Here is a 24062-nt window from a genome sequence, read left to right on the forward strand (position 1 = left end):
ATTTATTAATTTACAGAAGAAATAAAAACTTTTTTTGTCTTTGTATCAATGTAGGAAATGGGAAATTTTGAACACGGGCCTAATTTGTGGTCTAGGAAAATTTTTCGTTTCATTCAACTGAATTCATTATTTAATTAAGATAATATGAAAATTAAGAATCACATTAATTTTTATTAAAATATTTATTGTTAGTACTATGAATTATATTATAACTTTTAAGTTGTGTCTATAAATTGGATTGTGTATTTGTGAAAATTTCCGTAATATATTGTATTGTATACGTGAATGTATGGTGTTATGGAAGATCGTTTTACGCGAATAACACCTTTTGTGTATATATGCTATATTAATGCACAATAAACTTGATTTTGACTAATATGTTACGAAATAAAATCTTTGGCACCCATAGTCTCAATATTCACCACTGATTGCCTTATGCTTAAATGGCATAATATTTTATATCTTGTATATATAACAGCAATGCTGTAAATATAAAAATATTAAGAGTGGAGAAAATTCTCTGTCATCAATGTGTTTTTTATGGCACTAAGACCTTTGTCTACCCTTTTGAATAACAATAATAAGGCTCATAGACCTAAAGTAGGCCATCCATATACAATTTTTGCAAAAAAATTGTATATGGATGGCCTTAAACTGTTTGGAGAGAACTAAAATGAGCTTTACTCGCTAATTGATACATCGCAAAATGTCTTTTGGTCTTGATAAGTGTTCTTAATGAAATAATTATATTAAATGTGCAGAATGCCTAGTAAGAGTATCTTACAGACATTAGAAGCATGCCGCCTGAACAGATATACAAACATGTAAGCACACACCAAAACCAACAAAATGACTAGACGCGATTTAAAGCAGAATTTATTGCTAACTATAAGAACTAAGAACAGAGTTACCAAACAGGTGCTTAATAAGAAGCTATTTGTAAAGGATTAGATTGACACATTAAACCTTGCGCTCTACCAGATCTTGACGTGGTCAGACGCTGATTCAAATGAACTATACAGATCAATCCGTCGTCTAATAATGAAATTCTGACGTCTTCGCACCAACGATGAAAACGCGCAAGAGGACTGTTATAATTATTTAATGCATTATAAATATTTATGACAAAATCTGCAGAGCTGTGCAGAACAAGAAAAATCTAAGGTAACGATTGCTCCGTTCTAAAAACAGTATAATGAAATTAGTGCTAATAGATAGGGGAAGGGATATGCATGGCAAAGGTATATGCATGCACCTTTGAATCTGCAACACCGACAAATGGAGTTCGACCACTATGTACAAAGAACGAAATTTAAACCGTACACGGTATTTTCCAAAAAGCTTTAAAAAAAAGACATCGAACAAGTAGATTCTTTGGAATGGCTCTGTACAGACCAATTATATCTGAAAACAGAGGGTTTTCTGACAGCTATTTAATACCCATTCATGCAGTTGGTAAACCTATTGAATATATTATTGTATAGGGTATCGAAGCCTTGTCAAGAGCGCCTATTTAGGCCACCACATCCAAGTAGAAAAGATCATTCACCAGCAGATGGCACTAAAACACAAATTATAATGCACCTTATTACAAATACTAACTTGCAGCAGTATTAGATTCAGATGTAGCTGTTATCTATTGGGACAGACTAATCTCAACGGATAGAAAAATGGAACAGAACGAAAACTTGGAAAGAGAACTGAAAAACATGTGGTACCTAGCCAAAGTTAGTAAAATATCAGTAGTTGCCAAGGAGTAAAGTACAAGGTGTCCAAATAGGGTATGAGCACTTTATTTATGCATTTAATCTCAGACGTGGCAACGCCTACGGTGGGAGTCAAAATGTAAACGGGTTCAAGGAATTTCAGTTGCAATGGACCATAGAGAAATGAATATTAAAAGAGTGTTCGAAAGGTAGCCTAACCTGATCATCATGTTCTTAAACTTAACCTAACAAATTTAGTTCGGTTAGACCGCATCGAGGGCCAACTTCTGTCATAATTGTCATTAGATTATCGATTTTCTTTCGTTCCTTGCCACCACCCACCTTCGCATCATCGCCATTGCTTATTCCTTTTTATTTTGGCATCCATTGGGTGTGTCCTTTTGTTTTTTTTCTCAACAAAAAATAGTTCAAAATGTAGCTTAAAGTGATTAAAGTATAATTTCATCACAAAAGTTTTTTTGTTGCTTTATTGTGTGGTTTCAGATCCCTAGGATGGGGTAAGTGCAATTTTTTTTATAAAATAGTTTTTACCATGTTGTAGGTCACCTAAAATTGTTGTTTACCATTTTAAAACTGCTCTAATAATGTTATCACCAGGAAAATTCATTTTTAAATGCAAGGCACCTACTTGTTCTAATACATACTATTGGCCTATTGAGGACTCATACAAAAATAAAATTTTCTTTAAATTTCCTGAAAGCGACATTATTAGGAGGTCCGAATGGTTTAAAATACTTGGTTTAAGCCCAACCTCAACAAGGTGTTATTTATGTCAATACCATTTTGATGATATTTCATTTACTAGTACTATACATACTCATTTAAGAAAGTGTGCTTTCCCAATTGCTGGCCCAAGTATTATTCAAAATGCCCCAGTACTGGTTGAGGCACAAGTACCTTGGAAAGATACATTGACTTTATTACCTGCTATCATAATCCAGCTCAATATAATGTTCAGAATGAACATAATTATGCTAGACTACTTTTTACTAGGTCTGACGAATGCACAATAAGTGAAACAACTTCCATTCTACCAGGTCACTACTCAAGATCCAGGGATTCTCCTTGAATATTTAAGAAAAAGGACCGATGACATCTAGAATTTAGGATATACATCAGTGTTAACTAATTTTTAATATCATACTCTCCATAAAGAATATTTTAATTACAGGGTTAGTTTTTATATAACTCCCCTAACATTTTTGGGTACCCTCTGTACAAAAAAGTAGGTAGTAAACGTAAAATTTTTAGGGCATATTTTTAAGAAATATAATTTTTATGTCTATAAATAATTAATTTATAAATTTGATAAATTGTAATTTTTGTATCATATCCTCAAAATGTAGAAAAAGCAAAATACATACCATGGACAGTGTTGTGCTAAAGCAGCACAAAAACAAATTGTATCAGGATCCCATTTAAGACAATAAATTATAAACTTACTTTACAATTGACTTTAATTCTACCCCTATCCTTGTTAATTTGTTGATAATAGTGAAATTAACATTGTTAGTATCAAGCATTTAATTCTCAAAATAGGACTTAATATATTATACTTAAATCTCTAAAATATTGTCTTACATAATTGACCCATTAAATCTTTTTTTGATAGCGTATTGGGCTGTAAAATCTCTTTTACATTCTCTAAAAATCAATGAAAAAGTGCATTATTAACAATTTACCTTTTTGAAGGGCGTTAATGCATTAACTTAACAGCTTAAAAGCAAATTTGATGAATTTAATATCAAAAAACTAACGAATTCAATTAAAAAATGTAAAAAATAAACTTAAATTACATACATTATCACTCTTAGCCTCTTCAAAAATTAAATTAATACACTTGCACTATTTCATAATGTTTTAGAGTTTGTGATCGAGATTCACAGCCTTTACGCTGTTAAAAATTGATTTAATGAATCAATAATTTTAAATTTCGCGCCATTCTAAAATTTTGAATAGCACGCCTTTCATTTCTATGACGGATCGGTATTACAGTAGACTATTTTACCGACTGTGACAAATGTCAATTATTTTAGTTCGGTTAGACCGCAACCGTATGCTGTAATCGAGTTTAGGGTAAAGATGGTGCCTACTTGTCACTATAGGATTGAACCCTCTCATACTTTTAATTACTCTATGCAATGGAGCCGTTTACCGGAGAGCAACGCGCTTTTTGTGTACGTGCATCTTACCAAAACAATAATTCAATCGTGACAGCACGCCGTCTATATCGCGCTCATTACCAATTACATGATATTCAATTATCACCCAGCCCTAATGTTATTAGAAAATAGATTAGAATGTTTGAAGCTACTGGATCCACAGTAAAAATTCATAATCCAGGCCGCCCACGAATCGTAAGAAGTGCAGAAAACATTGAACGAGTAGTCAATCAGTCAGAGAGAATCCAACCTTATCTATACGAAAGCAAAAAGATCATCTTTACATTTTGACTAAAGACTTGCATCTGCATGCATATAAGATACAGTTAGTGCAGGAATTAAAACCGAGGGATTACAATACACGGTTAGAATTTGTCAATGAAATGATGGAACGATTCGTCAATTTCAATAACATTTTATTCAGTGATGAGGCTAAAATTGCAGGTACTGTTCTGGCGTTAATCCTCTCAGAAAACACGAACGTCCACTGCATAGTTCCAAACTGGTCGTATGGGCTGCTATGTCTGCTGATGGCATAATTGGGCCGAATTCTTTTGAAGATCAAATTGGACAGGCACTTATCGTTAATACCGAGCGGTATTGTGCAATGTTACAAGATTTTCTTGTACTATCTCTCCGACAGTTTCAACGTTTTAACTTCGAAACCTGATTTCAGCGGGATGGTGTGACATGCCACACGTCAAATCGGGCAATTGAAGCTGTTCAACAATTATTCCCCAATAAAGTCATTTCAAGAAGAGGCAATATTAACTGGCCTCCTAGGAGCCCGGACCTGTCGCCACTTGATTATTTCTTATGGGGTTACCTCAAAAGTAAGGTCTACGAAAATAATCCAGCTGATACAAATCAATTAAAGCAAAATATTCAGGAGCAAATAAGATTAATATCAAGGGAAATGTGTGGATGGGTTATCAATAATCTTCGTTCTCGATTTGAAGAGTGCATACTGCGCAACGGACACCATTTAGACAACATTGTTTTTGGTTCATAAATTTCCATTGACTGTACATTAATTTGCCATAAATAAATGATCATAGAAATATGGTGTATTTGGTTTATGCAAACATCACATTGCTGATACCCTTTTTGGACACCTTGTATAAAACATCTTAAGTAAATTGAACTACTGACACAATAGGACTGCTTCTTAGCAGACCGCAGTGTAGGGAGCCACAAGGCACCACCCAGCGGTGGAGTTTTAGTGGGTATAGGACGAAACAGACTCGACACTGAGTCCCACACTACTGGGGGCGGCGCCGGGTAACCAGTGTTCATAAAGAATTTCTCCACCGACCCAAAAAAAAAAAAAAAAAAAAAATTGAACTACTACAGAAAATTACGCGAGAAACTAAGTTGTTTCTCACTTATTCAAAATAAAAAAAAAGACGCAAGCTGTAAGCGAAACTAAGAATAAAATGTTCTAATTGCTCTTAAGTAGTAACCAGATTCGAGATTTTTTTTTCATACTCAAATTTAATCATTCCAAATAAATAAAATATCAGATAATGGCTACATTAAAATCAGTAAGTTTGATATGTCGCGACTATGTCAGTATAATAAATCTGACATATTTAAGTAAAATAAAGCAGCGTTATCAGATTCAACCAAATATTTTTCTAATGCTGGGAGCAGATAGTATTGATTTTAGCAATTCGTCATTAAGCAAACAATTTGGAGATATTTTTACACGTTAAAATAAGTACATAACTAAATTTGTATCAAAAATTTGTTTTAATATACAGACATTTCTTGGCTTTTAAGATGTTTCTAATTATATCTTTTTTTTTATGGCACTTACACCCTATTATATTTGCGGCGATGGACGGGGTTAAATTCTATTTCACTACAAAATACACATGTTTTAAAGTTTACTATTCCTTAAATATGAAATTATAAGACAAAGACATGATCAAATTAAAACTGTATCTTGGAACGCAAGTAACACAACAACGAAATGGCTATCGTCTGGTTGCATAGACTAAAGGCATTTTGTTCAGCTCTATGTGCATAACAGGGGCCGGATAATTTAATAATAGCCCCGAACCTCCCCGGATTTCACTCCCCAATCATTCCCCCTCTGTTATCAAATGGCTTGTGTCTTTTATCGATTTTGAACTGTTTAGGAAACGAGGTTAAGGGTTTGGGAATAATGTATTAAGATAACTGGCTACTAAGTAATGATAATTGCTTTTACATATATTTTTAAATACATCTAAAGAAAATATATATATAAATTTTTTTCTTTTTAAATTTACTTATATAATTTTATGAAAAAACAGAAAATAAGTTTATATTTGTAATATATTAAACGTACTAACAGAAAAATTAGGAGAGTGTTATAACAGAATATGATAAATTTACTTAGACTAGCGTTGTTACCAAAGGTTAAAGTAAAGCCTTGGGTTTTTAATTATAAATCCTGAGAGCAGTTAAATAATTATATAAGAATTTGGTTAAAAACAATTCTTGATGCAATTTTCTGAGATGTTTAAATTTATGAAAAATGAACAGGCAACTATAGGGTTAGCAGCTTAATCGTATGTCTTAAATTGTTTATTTTTTTTTTATTTAGTAAGAGTGATTTACGCTCCTTAATCCCAAAATGTAGCGTAGATTCTAACTTAAAATATTATACAAAGTAAAGAACAAATACCGAGTTTTTTTTTTTGAAAACTGGGCCGATAAACTATATTAAAAAACTGAAAATTTAACAACGAACCAAGGGCATACACGTTCGGTACTTGTAGGTGTGGTTGAAAAAAAAGTTTTTTCCAGATATAGTCCTATTTATTGATTCAATGCTATATTTTTTAAATCAACTGTTCCGAAAATGGAGAAATATAAAATATGTAGTCAAAAGAGCTTTAGGCAATATCTTAGTATTAAACAATTTAAAAATAATAGTTTTTTAAATAATACATGTTTTATTTTAATGCAATAATCGGAGGGCAATGACCTCTTCTATAGAAAATATACTGATTAAATTTCTGGAGTAATCACAGAGTATTCATATAATATAAATAAAAATAACCATGTTTCACTTTTTAGAAACGTTTTTGAATTTTTCTACTTTAATACAAAATCATATTTTTTTACCTAACACAATCTCAAAATAGTAAAGTTTGCTTATCGAAGCATCATAGTAACAAAATTTTAAAAAGATGTAGAATTATTAAGTTAAAAATGTCAGTTAAAAACAATATTTGAAAAAACAAAGTTCATTTCATCACCCTGACTAACCCAGTTTTTACATGACGATCCCGCCATTGCTTAAGAAAAGACATGTGGTTGTGACCAGAAGTTCAAATGTAATAATAAATGAGCCCATGGAAATTTCTAACTCTAGATATTTTCTGTCTGCAGTATTTCCTCCTCCCAACACGAATAGCTAAGTGAAGTAAATATAGCATCTTAAGTGCTAGTATAACTGAAAAGTAATAGTAAGTAACTATCTGGTGAGGCAGGCAGAGGGTGTCAACTATGCATAGCTTCTTAGGAACTTTGGTCCAATAGTATCTTTCTTTAGTGATACGACAGCTACACATTTCACTTATAAGTTCGAACTACCAACCGGTAGTCTCTCGGATCCTAGTCTATCAAGCGAGTTTTCTTCCTCGTTATCAATACTGTTTAATTAATATGGAAGTAAAAGTAAGTTTAAATAAGGTACCTAAACAAGCTTAACCCTGCAGCTCTTCTTTACCAGTTCCTCGAATACCTTAAAATCCAGTACAAGCTTGAACTTATATAATTATTATTTAGGCGTAATAGCGACTTAATGGCGACTTTGCTATTCGAGCAAATTAGGATGACTGTATTATGGTGTCTATACTTGTCGACATTTTAGCTGAACGAAGAGTTTAGCTTGGTAAAAAATTGCTTGCTCTCCAACGAGTAGGCTGGTAAATGAGATATTTTCACAGAAGCCTGCACTAGCTCTGTCGTTCATTCTGGAGCCGTCTATGTACTAAATGGTCCCCGTGGTTAATAATGCAGGCCTATTAGTGTCTACTGCCTTATGGGTCACGAAGCTCATATAATCTACTTCCCATAAGACTGACAGGGTATTCTTCTACGGCCTGGACCAGATTTAAGCATAGTCAATTTCACTAGCCTATAGTTCACTAAGGGCATGTAGCCTGTAGGTCGTCATTATGGCCTTGAATTGTATTACATGAGATTCAACAGTGTTAATAAGGCTCTAGTTGGAGCCGTTCATATATGATGCTGAGGCTTGCGAGGCGCAAAACTCTATTTATTTGCATACTAATTTTCTTCGTGAAGGGCTACCAAGTGATAGCATCGTATGTATATTTTTTGCTTAATATACATTACACGCTATCTTTGAATTCCTAAAATCTACTAAACAACACTAATATAGGCAATTTACTCATGAAAATAAAACAATCGGCGGATCGATATGCTATATAACAAAGAAAGAGGCATCAATAAATTTATCAACCCTAAAGAACGCTTGTGAAATAAGATATTTTTTTCAATTTAAAAGAAGGCTGTTGTAGCTGATAGTTTGTTATACTGCTTCGGACAGTAATAATTTGTAGAGAATCTTGTTCTTTGATACTTATGAAAAGGTCCTTTAAAATTGTCTCCAAATAGATTATTATAAGAAAGGTAAGTAATGTTGAAAAATAAAAAGGTTTTTCTTATGACAATAGTGCATTCATATATGTACCTATAAGGTAGAGAAAGTATAATTAGTTCAATTAGGCTCTCTCTGAGTAGATCCCTGTATTCCAACTTTTCGGTAATACGAACAGCTTTTCTCCAAATGACTCCAGACCATAATGGCATACCCAGCGACTAATTAGAGTATAGCATGTAAGGTCTGCAGCAGAGCACCCTTGGGCTGAATATAACTTCTAAAGGATCTTTCTTTCTTTCCATTGACTTCCAAAGACTATTTTCTTTTTCTTCAGAAAGACTTCTAGAAAGAAAGACACGCCCCCTCAGTCGACTAGCTCAAATTTTAACTTTGGGTAAAGTTTGACAATCATAAATTTGGATTTTAAAAGATTTACATTGATGATTTCACAAGTCCAAAAGTCATAATAACCGTTTTTGTATTCACCTAGAATTAAACCATACTTTAAGGTAATTTTAAAGTCACTTTAAGTCGTCAATAGATACATAATTAAGAGCCTTCAACCAGTCACAATATGTGATGTTAACATATTGACCCTAATCAAACGCCTACTCAAGCAGGTCAAAAACTGCTAAAGTGGTTGGAGGAATATTGGTTCTTAGAAAATATATACACCATGGTGTTTTGCAAAGATGTTCAAAAATTGTTGATAATATGGGAAGCAGAGAAATTAGACGATAGATATTGGGGTATAATAATATTAATAAATTTAATAGAATTAATTGAGTAAAGTAAAGTAAGAATACACTTATTAATTTGATATGCATATTATAAAAATCTCTAATGTTTTTATTCTTTAAGGAGTCAATGACGTCTCTTATTTCCGTTCTAGCCTCATTAAATTAAAAATGTAACTTATCAGGTCGATCCATCATAAACTCGCCACCACTTTTGCAATACATTTGGGAGTTTAGATATTAGAGAAAAATTTGTCAAATTCCTCATGTGCCAAATTACTTTTATTTGGTTCCCTCCCCCTGCCATACCCCGTACAAGACCTCACAACTTCCCAGGAAGTTTTGTCAAGAGTTTTGTTCGAAAAGAACTCAATAAATATACATATTACGTAAAAAAGAAAATAATCGAAAATGTTGTCAAAACTATCTACCTTAAAATTTAGGAAATCGCAGATTAGGTACCTTGCCAATTATTTTAATTAACTTCTTCTAAAAATTCTAAATCTTTAGTTTGTAAAAAACCCAATTATCGAAACAAAGACCAGCAAAAATGCATAAAACAATATAGGAGATTTTTGTAATTACTTGAATTAGGAAGACCGTGTTGCTATTTTTCCAGCTTAGTTTGAGAATCATGTGATTTTTTACTTCAGCATATAATTATCAATAGCTCCCTCAACAACTTTGTTTTATTATTAAAGCATTATTAATTGATTAATTCTTTGATGATCGATCTCTTTTATATTTAAGTAACAAATTTATAAGTAGTAAAGAAGGAGAATGTTGCTGTATTTCTTAAGTAAGGAAAGCACAAAATAGTAAATACAGTACCTAAGAGCATATGTTTTTGCTTATGTTTCTTCACTAAACGATAAACCAATTTATAAATCAACCCAACCCAACTTAGAATTATCTATTATTAGAAGAAATACTATAAAATATCAAGGGTTTTAAACTAATATTTTTTGACTTTTTTATTATCTTGCTGAGAAGTCGCGAACAAACAACAAAATGAATAATGTAAGTACTATCATGCTTTATTTTGTCTTCTTGATATCTTTTTAAAATTGTTATTCTTTTAGTCACAGAGTCATCTTTCCACTGTATATAAATTACTTTTCCAAATCGTTCTTTTTTCAGCTTTTTTATAAACTAATTCCCAGACGGCACCCAATATCTATGGAATATGCCACCTATATCTCATTTGACGAAATATATTGTAATATTCCTGGCACATATTTAACAGATGTGCAGAGAATATTCATTTCTTATATCTTTCAGATATTCAAGCGGCATAAGTTTAAAAATTAATTAAACTTTTTTTTGTGCTGTCTCTTTTACAGCGATTCCCATTTTATCTTGGGAATGCATAAATTCGTAGCGTTGATTGAATATTTGGGAAGATACGCAATCCTGTGTTAAAAAGTGTACCCGGTCGACTATCGGATTGCCGTTCAGTTTCGTGCACCGTGTGGTGCTGCCGCAAAGCGTCAAATCTAGGAACGATTTATTTTAGCTGTGTGGACATGGCTTTTGGCTTCTTTGAGTCAGGTTTTCAACGACGCTGGAATCTCCGGTTACGCGGCCGTGTTGGATATTTTTTTAAGATATGGGATGATGCTGCCAACTATGTTTTTATTATTTTTTTTGAACATACAACACGTGTCGTTTATGGGGTGGTCAAGTGATAAGTGATATACTTAAGGGTGGAGGCATATTGAAATTTCTTAAAAGTTTAATTTTATAAACAAATAATTACTTACCAAAATATGTTTTGAAGACAAAAATTAATACATAAATATATATAAAAAGCTATTTTTACAAAATTACCAACAAAGTTTAATACAAGTTATAATTCCAACAAACATTATGTTTCCTCCATTTTGTGTTCAAGAGGGTCAAGTTTTTAAATAAAAAGCCCGTTGCACTTAATTAACTAAAAACTAATATACAAAAAATATATGGAACAAATTTTAAGATATAAGTAGGTTTCACGTAAATATTATAAAGAATAATTGAAATAATTCATAAGACTTAATACCGATGGTAATATAACTTCTTGATCAATAATTTTTTGTAAAAAGTAACCCATTTTATCATGTGATTCAATATCTGAAAAATTGTGCAGCGTAGTGAGATCTGTAAAGTAAGGGGTTGTGAGTGAGGATGTTAATAGAAATAGAAAATAGGCCACATTTTAAGTTTTAAGCGACACAGGAAAATTCTCAATTACCAGTTGTTACAACTAACAACAAATACAACTAACAACAATACTTAAAACTATAAGAAGATACCTAGTAATAAAAAAAAAATAAACATTTTTACAACTATGCTTAAAACTATAAAAAGATACCTAGTAACAAAAAAAAACATTTTGTTTAAAGACCCCGCATCACGGTTATAAAGGACGTCAATAGAGGTGGTATAATTAGAGGAAAGTTGAGCGATATAGTGTCCTTTTATTATAAAATCTAAATACTTTGTAAAATCTAAATTTGGCAAAATCATTTTATTTTTTTTCTGGCGTTATTTCAAAATATATGACAAAAGTATTTATTAAATGAATAAATTATTGTGACCACTTTTTCTCGCCTATACGATGACATCTTTAAATTTAAAATACGACGTTCTGTCTTTAAAGAGCCATCATCAACTTTGTTTTTCTTTGTCGGCGCTATATTGACCATTTGCAGTTTAACGACGCGGGAATCTTTGGGCGCCCGGCCGTTTTGTTATTTTTTTAAGACAAGGGCGATGATGATAACAGCGCTTTTATTTATTTTGTTATTGCCGATATTTAAATGCGCTGTGATTTCGCATAAATAACTAGATAAATGTGGTGGTCAAGTAATGTATTGGAAAGTGCTATCTCTTACAACTTAAATTTTATTAACAAATAATAAATTACTTACCAAAATCCTTTTTTGAGACAAAAATAAATAAATAAAAACAAAACAAAAATTCAATAAGCTTTTATTTATTAATTAGAAAATTAACAAAAATATTAAATAAAGGTGATGATATAGGTAGGTTTCACGTAAATATAAAGAGTAAATTCAATAATTAAAGATTTAATATCTATATACGGTACTATAGTTTTTTACAGTCAATAATTTTTTGCAAAAAGTAGCCCGTAATGTGATTTTTGAAAATACGGGTTTGTGAAACCAGCCAATATCTCAAAAACTGTGTAGGGTACTGAGATCTGTGAAGTACACTTTTTTTGGACAAAAATATTGAAAAATAGATACCTTTAACTGAAATTAATATAAAAATAAAATCGCAAAATTTAAAAGGTTTTGAATAAGGGTGTAGCAACACTATAAAATATAGAAAATAGGCTATAAATATAGGAAAAGGGTCTCATCGCGATTATACAGGAAGTCCAAAATAAGGATGAGCAGTAAATGGTTTAATTAGGCGAAAGTTGCGCAATATAAATGCAATTAAAAAATTGGAAAAATGCCAAATACTTCCTAATATTCAGGAAAAAGGTGAAATTTGGCAAAATGGTTTTTTATTTGTTTCTGGCGTTATTTGAAAACATAAAATAAAATCATTTATACATTGTTATAAACACTTTCTCTCATTTACAAGTTATCATCTTTTCCTTTCGTATTTCGAAAACATCGTCGAGCCAGTTTTTGCCTCCTGACATATCTCCATAAAACTTAGGTTTATGATCGATAACAATTCCAAGAAATCTGTTAAAATTATTCACTTCCAATTCTTTGTTGTGAATCATGAACTGCTCTGAACATAAAAACTTAACAATTTAGTCTTATCTATGTTTAAAGACAACAAATTAGCATCAGACCACTGTTTAATCATTAATAAATCTTTAGAAATTGTTCTTGATAATGTGCTTTTATTATTGTCTGTCCATAAAATAGTGGTGTCATCTGCAAAAATAGTGAAAAATCCTCTTATCTGGAGAGACGCCAGGTCATTTATATACAATAGAAATAAAATAGGACCGAGAAACGAACCCTGCTTACTACACAAAGTTCAGACAAACTGCCATTTGGCCAAACAAACTTTTTTCTGTCTAACAAAACAAAATTTTAATCATTCTAGAGTAACTCCCCTAAACTCTAAAAATATTTGTATTTACATTTCTTTTTCTTTTTAAACGGATATGTTGCATTCTTTTAGCCCTAATTTGGTTTTTTAAAACATCTATTTTAAAATGTACAGCACCCAACTGTTTTTTTGTATCGGATTTTGTGGATGAGGGACTTGATATTTGACATAGTTCATTTGCCTGTCGTTCTGGGCTTATTATTTTACATAATTCTTTTTTTTCAGTTACAGGGATTTCGGGGGTGGTACATAAACGCTTAACACTATAAATAAATAAATTTATATCTGCCTCATCATTATCATCATCAACTGCTGGATTTCTCTTTCTGGAATAAGTTTTGATGGTGTCCGCTAAAACAAAAACATTACAAGGATAGAGTATTGCAAACAGCTTATATTTATTTGTGTACAATTGCTGTATTGTTTCCCTGTAACGTTACATTTCTGTAATTTGCTTTTTAAAACATTTACTCTAATATCTAAAATCTTTAAAAAAGTTTCAAACCAAAAAATAATTAGCGGACCCTATAAATAAAAAGTAATATCCTATAAAAAGCATCTTTATCCCGCCCATAAATGTTTGTGATACGTCTTTAACATCTTCTAGTTAGCAAATTAAGTGGCCTGTTAAATTTAAAATATTTGTTTGCTGTAGAACTTTTTTTGAAAAGCGAAGCTTTCTTAAAATAAATAGGCATTTCCAAATTTTGCTAAAAAACAAACAAACTTTTTATCCTAAAATGAGAAGATCTATCGTCCATTTACATTTGTGCATTAAAAGAATTATCCTGTCTATATGTAAGTAATATATAATAATAATTATAGTTATAATAATATTATAATACTTATTGTCGTAATAGGTAAGGTTTGTCACCAACTTGTAAAAGGGTTTGAAAATATGCAAAAGGGCAAATAGGAATATTTTCAGTAATGCGAGCACGAGAATGATTATTAAAAGTATACCCACTCATGTACTTTTAACAACAGTTAAAAAAATCTGCCTATAAAAAATAAAGTGTCAAGTTTAAGTAATATTATAATATTCTTTACTTACCATTTTCTCAATTTATTGATAAAACTTTTGCATCTAAACTCTCAAGGCTTTGAGCGTTACATCAGGTATCAGACAAAGAAATTGTGTTTCTAGAGGCCGGTTCTATAATTTAGAGTAAATTTATAACACTAATTTGGAAGGAAACAGTAAAATATCAAAAATAATACCTTTCCATGAAATTGGTACAGTTGATTTTAAAAGTCTCTTTCGCTTATTACTTACTGCAATATATATTTTGTCAAAATGTTTTTCGCAAACCACTTTGTTTTTTAATAAATTTTTATCCATAACATATGTTTCCGCATTGCCTATATTTTCTATCCACTGGCTAAGCAACACTGGTTTTAAAATTGGAAATTTGAAAAAAACTAAGAACATTGTTTTTACATTTTCTTACATTATTGCACCCACGATACGCACACTGATTAATTTTGCCTAAAGGAGCCATTGTCTCACAAACTAAACACATTTACATATATCTATCTATTTGTGATTATGATATCCAAGAAAATTTTTTAACAACTACCAAATTGCAATACGGGAAACAAGAACCTGTGCAAAAACTCTCCCACACGACTCAGGGATATCGGCCGATTACTAATGAGAAACGACGGACGAAATTATTTTCGCGCATACTGGAGAGAATCGCCATCTATTTTTCACGCATATTTGCGGTCACGCTTTAGCCCATAAGGTTGCGTATCTTCCCAAATATTCAATCAACGTTCGTAGTAAGTATCGATACGGTGTTATAATAAATATTATACTGAACGTTTTAAGCCAATGTAATACGTATCCGATAGTTAAATTTATATTATTTAACACTTTGTTCATAATTCATTACCATGTTCTTATTCAATACATAGGAATGAAGCACAAAAGAAAAATAATATATTTTTGATCTCGAACATCAAAATTCTAAATAGCATCGATACATCCATCCCTATTTTTTTCATTCTTATAAACGTTTGTCTCGTGTGAATTAAGTGTTTTTTAATTTCATTATAAGTTTTTTTTAGTTTAATGTTGAATAAATAAAAATGCTTGATACTTAGGAGTTTATAAGTGAAATGTGGACAAGATCTATTGAAGGCAGTTTGGTTCATTATAACTCAAAACAAGTTGGTAAAAGGTATGAATAACTAACCTCATTTTTAAAAAAATCTTGTTGTTTATAACAATGAAAAATTATTTTATCCGAAAAATATGAAACACAAGATTATCTGTCGCTATTAGAATATTATATCCTATTACGTAGTAATAGATTTTTTCTAGGGACCATTACATATTTAAGATGCTCAAGTTGCCATTTGAGCATAGAAGTCTTCAAAAATTTTATTTGTATCAATTAATTTTATAATTTTCTTATTAGGTTTACTCTATTTTAATAATTGTCTTAAAGATTACAAATACAAAAATGTATTAGGATGGTTATTTAGTTATTTGCCTTGTTTAGTTACGAAGCAAAAATCAAAAGATGCTCATGAATTTGTGAAGGATGTAATGGATTATGTAAAAAAAAACACCAAGTATCAGTCTTAAAAATGTATATGCAAGATACATATGTTTTGCACCTACCAGATTGCAGGCCTGACGCCTTATACCTAGACAGTTCAATTTATTAACAGTGTATTATTATATATTTAATACAATTAAATTATATAATTTTATTGTATTTTGGTCTCTGGGAATAATGTCCCAAAAATTGCGGAACACTAGAATCGTAAATAATTATGTAATATATACAATTACAAGTTATCTATATATATAAAAGAGTTTGTCCTGACTGACTGACTCATCATCGCAGAGCCCAAACTACAATAGCTAGAAACGTGAAATTTTGCCAACGGGTTCCTTTTATAATGAAGGCACAGGTTAAGAACGGATTTTTCGAAATTTTTTTTTTTCGATAAGGGGTAAAAAAGAAAAATTGTTACCCGTGACCTCGAGAACTAAGGGGGCGTGGCAATTGTGGGTTGCACGTACTATCAATGAGGCGAGGCTTCGGATTTTATTTTTGTGTATTGTGGGTTGCATGTACAATCATTGAGCCGTGGCTTCGGATTTTATTTTTGTGTATTGTGGGTTGCATTTACTATTATTGGAGGCCTTTTTTGACTTTTCTTTTATTTTCACGCGAGCAACGCCGCGGGCATTCAGCTAGTTTATACTCATAATCGTTATCATTACTATATTAATTTTTAACTGTAATACTTTCTTTAGATGTCTGCAAGCAAATCTTCAATTTAAGGTGGGCCCTAAAAATCAGTTGAAGATGTGGCTGCAATTTATTTAGCCGAAGCATCAAAGCTCTTTAACAGAAAAATGTAAGTACCAATAATGGGTAACTCTGATCTATCTTTATTATGACATTATTGTACTACGATTTACTATTCAAGGATTTATCTTATTTACTATTTTTACTATTTATTTATTAACTGTATATTCTGATTTAATTAATTACCAATATTGATATTTTTTCTTTTTTAGAAATAGATACTCGTGAAAGCCAGCTCTAAGAAAAATTAAACATAGAATAACAAAAAATGTGACTAAATGTTTTTTATTTTTAGTTTTCTATGCACTTAAATATTTATTGCTTTTAGTTTTTACCTTCAAGTTTTTCCAGGCAGTTAATTTTTCATGTGTTTTAATGTCACCCAAGCTCTTGGAATAATTTTATATTTCTTCCAAGCACTAAAGACTATCTTTTGAATATTTTTAGGCAGTTGAAGTAAGTTTTCATATGCTCCAAGTTGCTGAAAGAACGTTCGGTTCCTACCAGGCAGTTATATTCATGTTTCAAGTTTTTCCAGACAGTTGAAGTAATATTTCATGTGTTTCAATATCAGTCAAGCTCCTGGATTTATTGTTTTATTTCTTCCAGGCACTAAAGACCATCTTTTGAATATTTTCAGGCTGTTGAATTGAGTTTTCATATGATCCAAGTTGCTGAAAGAATGGTCGGTTCCTTCCAGGCAGTTGGATTCATGTTTCAAGTTTTTCCAGACAGTTGAAGTAATTTTTCATGTGTTTCAATATCAGTGAAGCTCTTGGATTAATTTTTTTATTTCTTCCAGGCACTAGAGACCATCTCTTGAATATTTTCAGGCAGTTGAAGTGAGTTTTCATATACTCCAAGTTGCTGAAAGAACGTGCGGTTCCTTCCAGGCAGTTGGATTCATGTTTCAAGTTTTTCCAGGCAGTTGAAGTAATTTTTCATGTGTTTTAATGTCACCCAAGCTCTTGGAATAATTTTATATTTCTTCCAGGCACTAGGGACTATCTATTGAATATTTTTAGGTAGTTGAAGTAGGTTTTCATATGCTCCAAGTTGCTGAAAGAACGTTCGGTTCCTACCAGGCAGTTATATTCATGTTTCAAGTTTTTCCAGACAGCTGAAGTAATTTTTCATGTGTTTCAATGTCAGTCAAGCTCCTGGATTTATTTTTTTATTTCTTCTAGGCACTAAAGACCATCTTTTGAATATTTCCAGGCAGTTGAAGTGAGTTTCATATGATCCAAGTTGCTGAAAGAACGTTCGGTTCCTTCCAGGCAGTTGGATTCATGTTTCAAATTTTTCCAGACAGTTGAAGTAATTTTTCATGTGTTTCAATATCAGTGAAGCTCTTGGATTAATTTTTTTATTTCTTCCAGGCACTAGAGACCATCTCTTGAATATTTTTAGGCAGTTGAAGTGAGTTTTCATATACTCCAAGTTGCTGAAAGAACGTGCGGTTCCTTCCAGGCAGTTGGATTCATGTTTCAAGTTTTCCAGGCAGTTGAAGTAATTTTTCATGTGTTTTAATGTCACCCAAGCTCTTGGAATAATTTTATATTTCTTCCAGGCACTAGGGACTATCTATTGAATATTTTTAGGTAGTTGAAGTAAGTTTTCATATGCTCCAAGTTGCTGAAAGAACGTTCGGTTCCTACCAGGCAGTTATATTCATGTTTCAAGTTTTTCCAGACAGCTGAAGTAATTTTTCATGTGTTTTATTGTCACTCAAGCTCTTAGAATAATATTATATTTCTTGCAGGCACTAGGCACCATCTTTTGAATAATTTCAGGCAGTTTAAGTGAGTTTCATATGATACAAGTTGCTAAAAGAACGTTCGGTTCCTTCCAGGCAGTTGGATTCATGTTTTAAGTTTTTCCAGACAGCTGAAGTAATTTTTCATGTGTTTTAATGTCACCCAAGCTCTTGGAATAATTTTATATTTCTTCCAGGCACTAGGGACTATCTATTGAATATTTTTAGGTAGTTGAAGTAAGTTTTCATATGCTCCAAGTTGCTGAAAGAACGTTCGGTTCCTACCAGGCAGTTATATTCATGTTTCAAGTTTTTCCAGACAGCTGAAGTAATTTTTCATGTGTTTTATTGTCACCCAAGCTCTTCGAATAATTTTATATTTCTTCCAGGCACTAGAGACCATCTTTTGAATATTTTCAGGCAGTTTAAGTGAATTTTATATGATCCAAGTTGCTGAAAGAACGTTCGGTTCCTTCCAGGCAGTTGGATTCATGTTTCAAGTTTTTCCAGGCAGCTGAAGTAATTTTTCATGTGTTTTATTGTCACTCAAGCTCTTAGAATAATATTATATTTCTTGCAGGCACTAGGCACCATCTTTTGAATAATTTTAGGCAGTTTAAGTGAGTTTCATATGATACAAGTTGCTGAAAGAACGTTCGGTTCCTTCCAGGCAGTTGGATTCATGTTTTAAGTTTTTCCAGACAGTTGAAGTAATTTTTCATGTGTTTTAATGTCACCCAAGCTCTTGGAATAATTTTATATTTCTTCCAGGTACTAGGGACTATCTTTTGAATATTTTCAGGCAGTTTAAGTCAATTTTATATGATCCAAGTTGCTGAAAGAACGTTTGGTTCCTTCCAGGTAGTTGGATTCATGTTTCAAGTTTTTCCAGACAGTTGAAGTAATTTTTCATGTGTTTCAATATCAGTCAAGCTCCTGGATTTATTTTTTTTAATTTCTTCTAGGCATGAAGGACCATCTTTTGAACATTTTTAGGCAGTTAAAGTGAGTTTTCATGTGCGCCGATTGGTAAATAGCTAAAAAATATTATTTTAATAATTTATAACTCTAATACACCATGTTTTACTATTTTTTAAAGATTTTTGTTTTACTTTTTGGCTGTAAAATTATATATATTTTTATAGGTTTTCAAGATCAATGTTTATTTAAAAGTTATATTTCAAGTATTTTTTTTGTTATTCTCTTCAACAATCTAATGACACTTTAAAACCTTTTGGGAAGAAACATCGAAACAGGGTATTTCTAACACAGTAGTTTGTTTCTTAATCCCTTAATCCCTTTATATATAAATGTTCTCAATTTAAATTAAATAAACTAATTTTTTTAAGATATTCACGTTAATACTTTTTAAAGTGACACCCTGTATAAATAAATAAATATGCCTAGGATATATATATTTTAAGAGATGAAAAAATATTTCAGGCATATGTATTAAATATATTCCCAATATATGCAACAGATATGCCTAGCATTATGTTAAAGAAAATAAAAAGATATTCCTAGCATGTTTTATTGTGACCTGCGATATCCTCTGAATATTCCTAGCATATGCCAAGTGAGTTATTAGATATTCCTGGCATATATAAATATGCCAATTATATATTCTGAAAATATGCGTGCAATAGGTTTGTGCGGTCTGGGTTCATAATTCTTACTGGTGCATTATTTAATATTCTAAGGCTTTAAATAAGGCTGGAGAATATTAGAATTTAGTTTTTTACATTTCCTATAAATTTACCAAAAAAAAATTTGAAGGCTGTTAACTTTTGTTTTTGCTTTTTTCTAATTGCTTTTGACAGTATAAATTTCTTAGTATAAAATTTCTACTCTGTTATATCTATAGTTTTTTTTATGGTTTACTATTTTTTTAAATTTATATAAAGTATAATTAAATCGTTAGATCAAAAAAAAAAATTCTTTTCCAATAACCCACCCAATAATCCCGCGTACATGCGGAACTCATAATTAATTCCCATTTACTACCCTGTAAAGATTTCAAACAATTTCTCATTAAAGCTCAAATAAGAGCTGTTGATTGTCATTTGTTTTGTACGCAATTTTGAAGCTCTTGTCTCGACTTAAAGAGAATGTTGCGAAATTTACTCAGACATGTCAAATAATGGGGTGTAATTACTCTTTCCAGCTTGGTTTGAAATGATTTCAATTTATTTTTGTCGGAAACAGTTGAGTTGCCGAAATGGGTAAAATTAAACTTTTTTTATTAGATGAAAGTGTAGTATGGTTAAAGTAAATAGCAATAATATATTTTATTTAAATAGAATAGACTTTTTTTATTTCTCTTTGGCGGACATTTTAGCATACTTCTTTGTTATGTTTATAAATGCTTTTGTCGAAAGGTATTAAATCAGTCGTTAGTCGTTAATTAAAACAAAAATCATGAAATCCACAAAGAAAGTTTATTGTAAATTTTATTTTTCGATTTAATTAAAATACATTTGATTTACAGCTTTTGAGAATTTTGATATAATATTTATTTATTTGGAAATACATTTTGTTCTCTTTAGGCCAAATAAAATTAAAACAGATGTTAGATAACACAGAAAACCTGTATCGTCGCTGCAGATGTCCTGCTCACGCTTAGATAGCCGAGCATGGTTTGACTGTACTGCAATAATTTAGTAGGTCAAATTAAGGTAATTAAATATAATTAAAAAAAAAATATTCCTCTTTTGCGAAAAATTACTTTAACAAAAAAAAAGGGAATTTCGTTACATAGATCATGCAAATTTAACTTTTAACGTACTGCTAATAGTTATCAAAATGTTAATAAAAAAAATTAAAAATGGATTTATTTTTGCATAACTTTGCGAAAAATAAGAAAGAAAGAAAGAAAGAAAATGTGCTATATTACGTAAGAATAATCTTGTGTACAAGCATCCTACAAGCTAAAAAAACAAAACACAAATACAATTTCAAAAACTGACAAAACAATGAACAAAATTAAACACAAAAAGACAAAACTTTTTGAACATACTTAAATTAAAGATAACTAAATAAAACAATCAATTACTAAATAAAGGTAAACTTGTTGACAAAACTAGAGAAGAAAAAAGGAAAAAAAGAAAACTTTCCAGCATGTCCAAGGTTAAAACCTATCATTAAAAAAGTCATCCAGGTTATAATATGCCTTAGACAATAAAAGCGGCTTTAATTCTCTTTTAAATTTCTTAATATCCGATATATGTCACATAATATATACACAGATAACACACAGAGGAACATGATTGTAAATTTTTTTACTTATGTAAATTAATGAGTTTTTGGTAAGGGAAGACGTAGGAATAGGTAGGGGAACATCATTTACACGACGAGTCAAATGGCCAGTGTCAGAGGGTAGTTTGGGAATTTTGTGAATAAGAGCAGCTGTTTCTAAGATAAAGAGTGAAAAAAGAGTTAGGATTTTTTCAGAAATGAAGAGGGGTTTGCAAGAATCTCTTAACTTAGCAGAACACAGGTATCTAACTGCTTTTTTTTGAATAACAAAGATAATGTTAAGTAGCCCCTTATTGGTTAAACCCCAAAAAGGCAAGCCATACCGAATATGAGATTCAATAAGTGAAAAGTACACTGAACGTGCAACCACCCCTCCCAGCTCTTGTTTTGCCATTCTTACTGCGAAACATCCAGAAGATAATTTCCCAGCTAAATGTAAAATATGATCTTCAAACCGAAGGCAACCATCAATGGTAATTCCTAGGAACTTGCAGCACTCTTTATTCTGCAAGAGGGAATTTTCGTCAAACATCAGACCCTGAACATCGCACTTAAACCCCATAATAGACGTCTTTCTTACATTAAACACGAGCCTGTTGGAAGCACACCACCCTGATAAAATCTGAAGGTCTTCAAGGATACAAGTCTTAATATAGTCAGAATTTTTATGGCTCCATAGTATGGTGGTATCATCAGCAAACTGAACCACCTTGCCCTGCAGTTTCAATGAACTCAAGTCATCCACATACAGTAAAAATAACAGTGGTCCCAACACTGAACCCTGGGAAACGCCGCATTTTAGGGATCTAGAAGCAGACAAACGCCCAGACACTGAAACCTTCTGAGTACGATTTGATAGATAGGACTCAAGCCATCGCAATGCTACGCCTCTAAAACCATATTTATCGAGCTTAGATAACAGTATTCCATGATCCACACAGTCAAATGCTTTGGATAGATCACAAAACACTGCCGCCGATGACTCTCCAGAATTCAAGGACACATAGACGCTCTCCAAAAAGCTAAAAACAGCATCATGAGTCCCTTTACCGGCTTGAAATCCAAACTGATTTGCAGACAAAATGCCATTATGATGTAAAAAGGACAAAATTCTGCTTTTTGCAAGTTTTTCAACTATCTTAGAGAGGGTAGACAAAATAGAAATGGGACGGAAATTACAAGGCTGATCCAACTCTCCACCCTTATGAAGAGGGATAACCACTGCCTCTTTTAAACATGAAGGAAAAATGCCATTATGTAAAGAATTGTTTATGGCAGAAACTAAAGCATTTAAGGCTGAATCAGGCAAAAAGAGTAACAACCTCGAAGATATCCCATCAGCTCCAGATGATTTATGGTTTTTTAGGCGTTTGATTTCATTTTTTACTTCGGTAAGTTCGACAGGATGAAAGAAAAATGAATGCTCAACCGACACTTGTTGAAGATAGTGTAAGGGATCAATGTTACTACGAATGCCCTTGAGCAAGATATTAGGTATATCACAATAATAGTCGTTTAAAATGTCAGGTCTTAACTCCGGTTCCGATACTTTTCTATGGCAATGTCTAAAATCATTAATAATCGACCAACACTCTCTTTGCCTATTTGATGACATATTTAAGCGGTCCCTATAATAATTAGATTTTGCTGCTTTAATTGTCTTTCTGTACAGACTACGGTATTTCTGATGATATACAAGGATATTTTCATTTGTGGTATATTTGCACAATTTAGTTAAAAAACGGAGGTTTTTAGCAGAAATTCTAAGGCCTCTTGTAACCCATGGTTTTCGTTTCTTAGTTTTGAGCCTCATTTTAGGAAAGCACTGATTGATCTTATCACACAGAACTTGAAAAAATAAAGTAAGTGGGTCAGAAGCCGTTTCAAGTGCATTCCAATTTATCGAAGCTGTAGCAGCAGAAAAAGCATTGAAATTTCTCCTGCTGAAAATTCTTCCGATATAATGAGATGAAGATGATACAGTATTATATGGCATTTTAGCAAGAATAGCTTCATGGTCGGAAATACCAGATGGGAGTACTGTGCATAAAACGTCAACAAAATTTGTACAGAAATAGTCAATTGTAGTTGCAGATGAAGAAGTTATTCGTGTGGGAGAAAGAACGTGCATTTTCAAGTCGTAAGAATTTAAAATACTTAAAAGAGAAGTACGTAGCAAGGTTTCATCAGTGTAGTTGATATTAAAGTCACCAGCCAATATAACCTTAGAGTGTAGGGACAACTGGGATAAAATAGAATCAAGTTTGTCCAGAAACATAGCAATATCTCCTGTAGGTGGCCTATAAACACAAAGAATATATAAATTAAAACGCTTACAAAAAGAAAGAGAGAATTCAAAAACATTCTCTAACAGAAGATTATCATA

This window comes from Anthonomus grandis, chromosome 4 (genome assembly GCF_022605725.1).
Source record: "Anthonomus grandis grandis chromosome 4, icAntGran1.3, whole genome shotgun sequence".
In the NCBI taxonomy this organism is placed as follows: domain Eukaryota; kingdom Metazoa; phylum Arthropoda; class Insecta; order Coleoptera; family Curculionidae; genus Anthonomus; species Anthonomus grandis.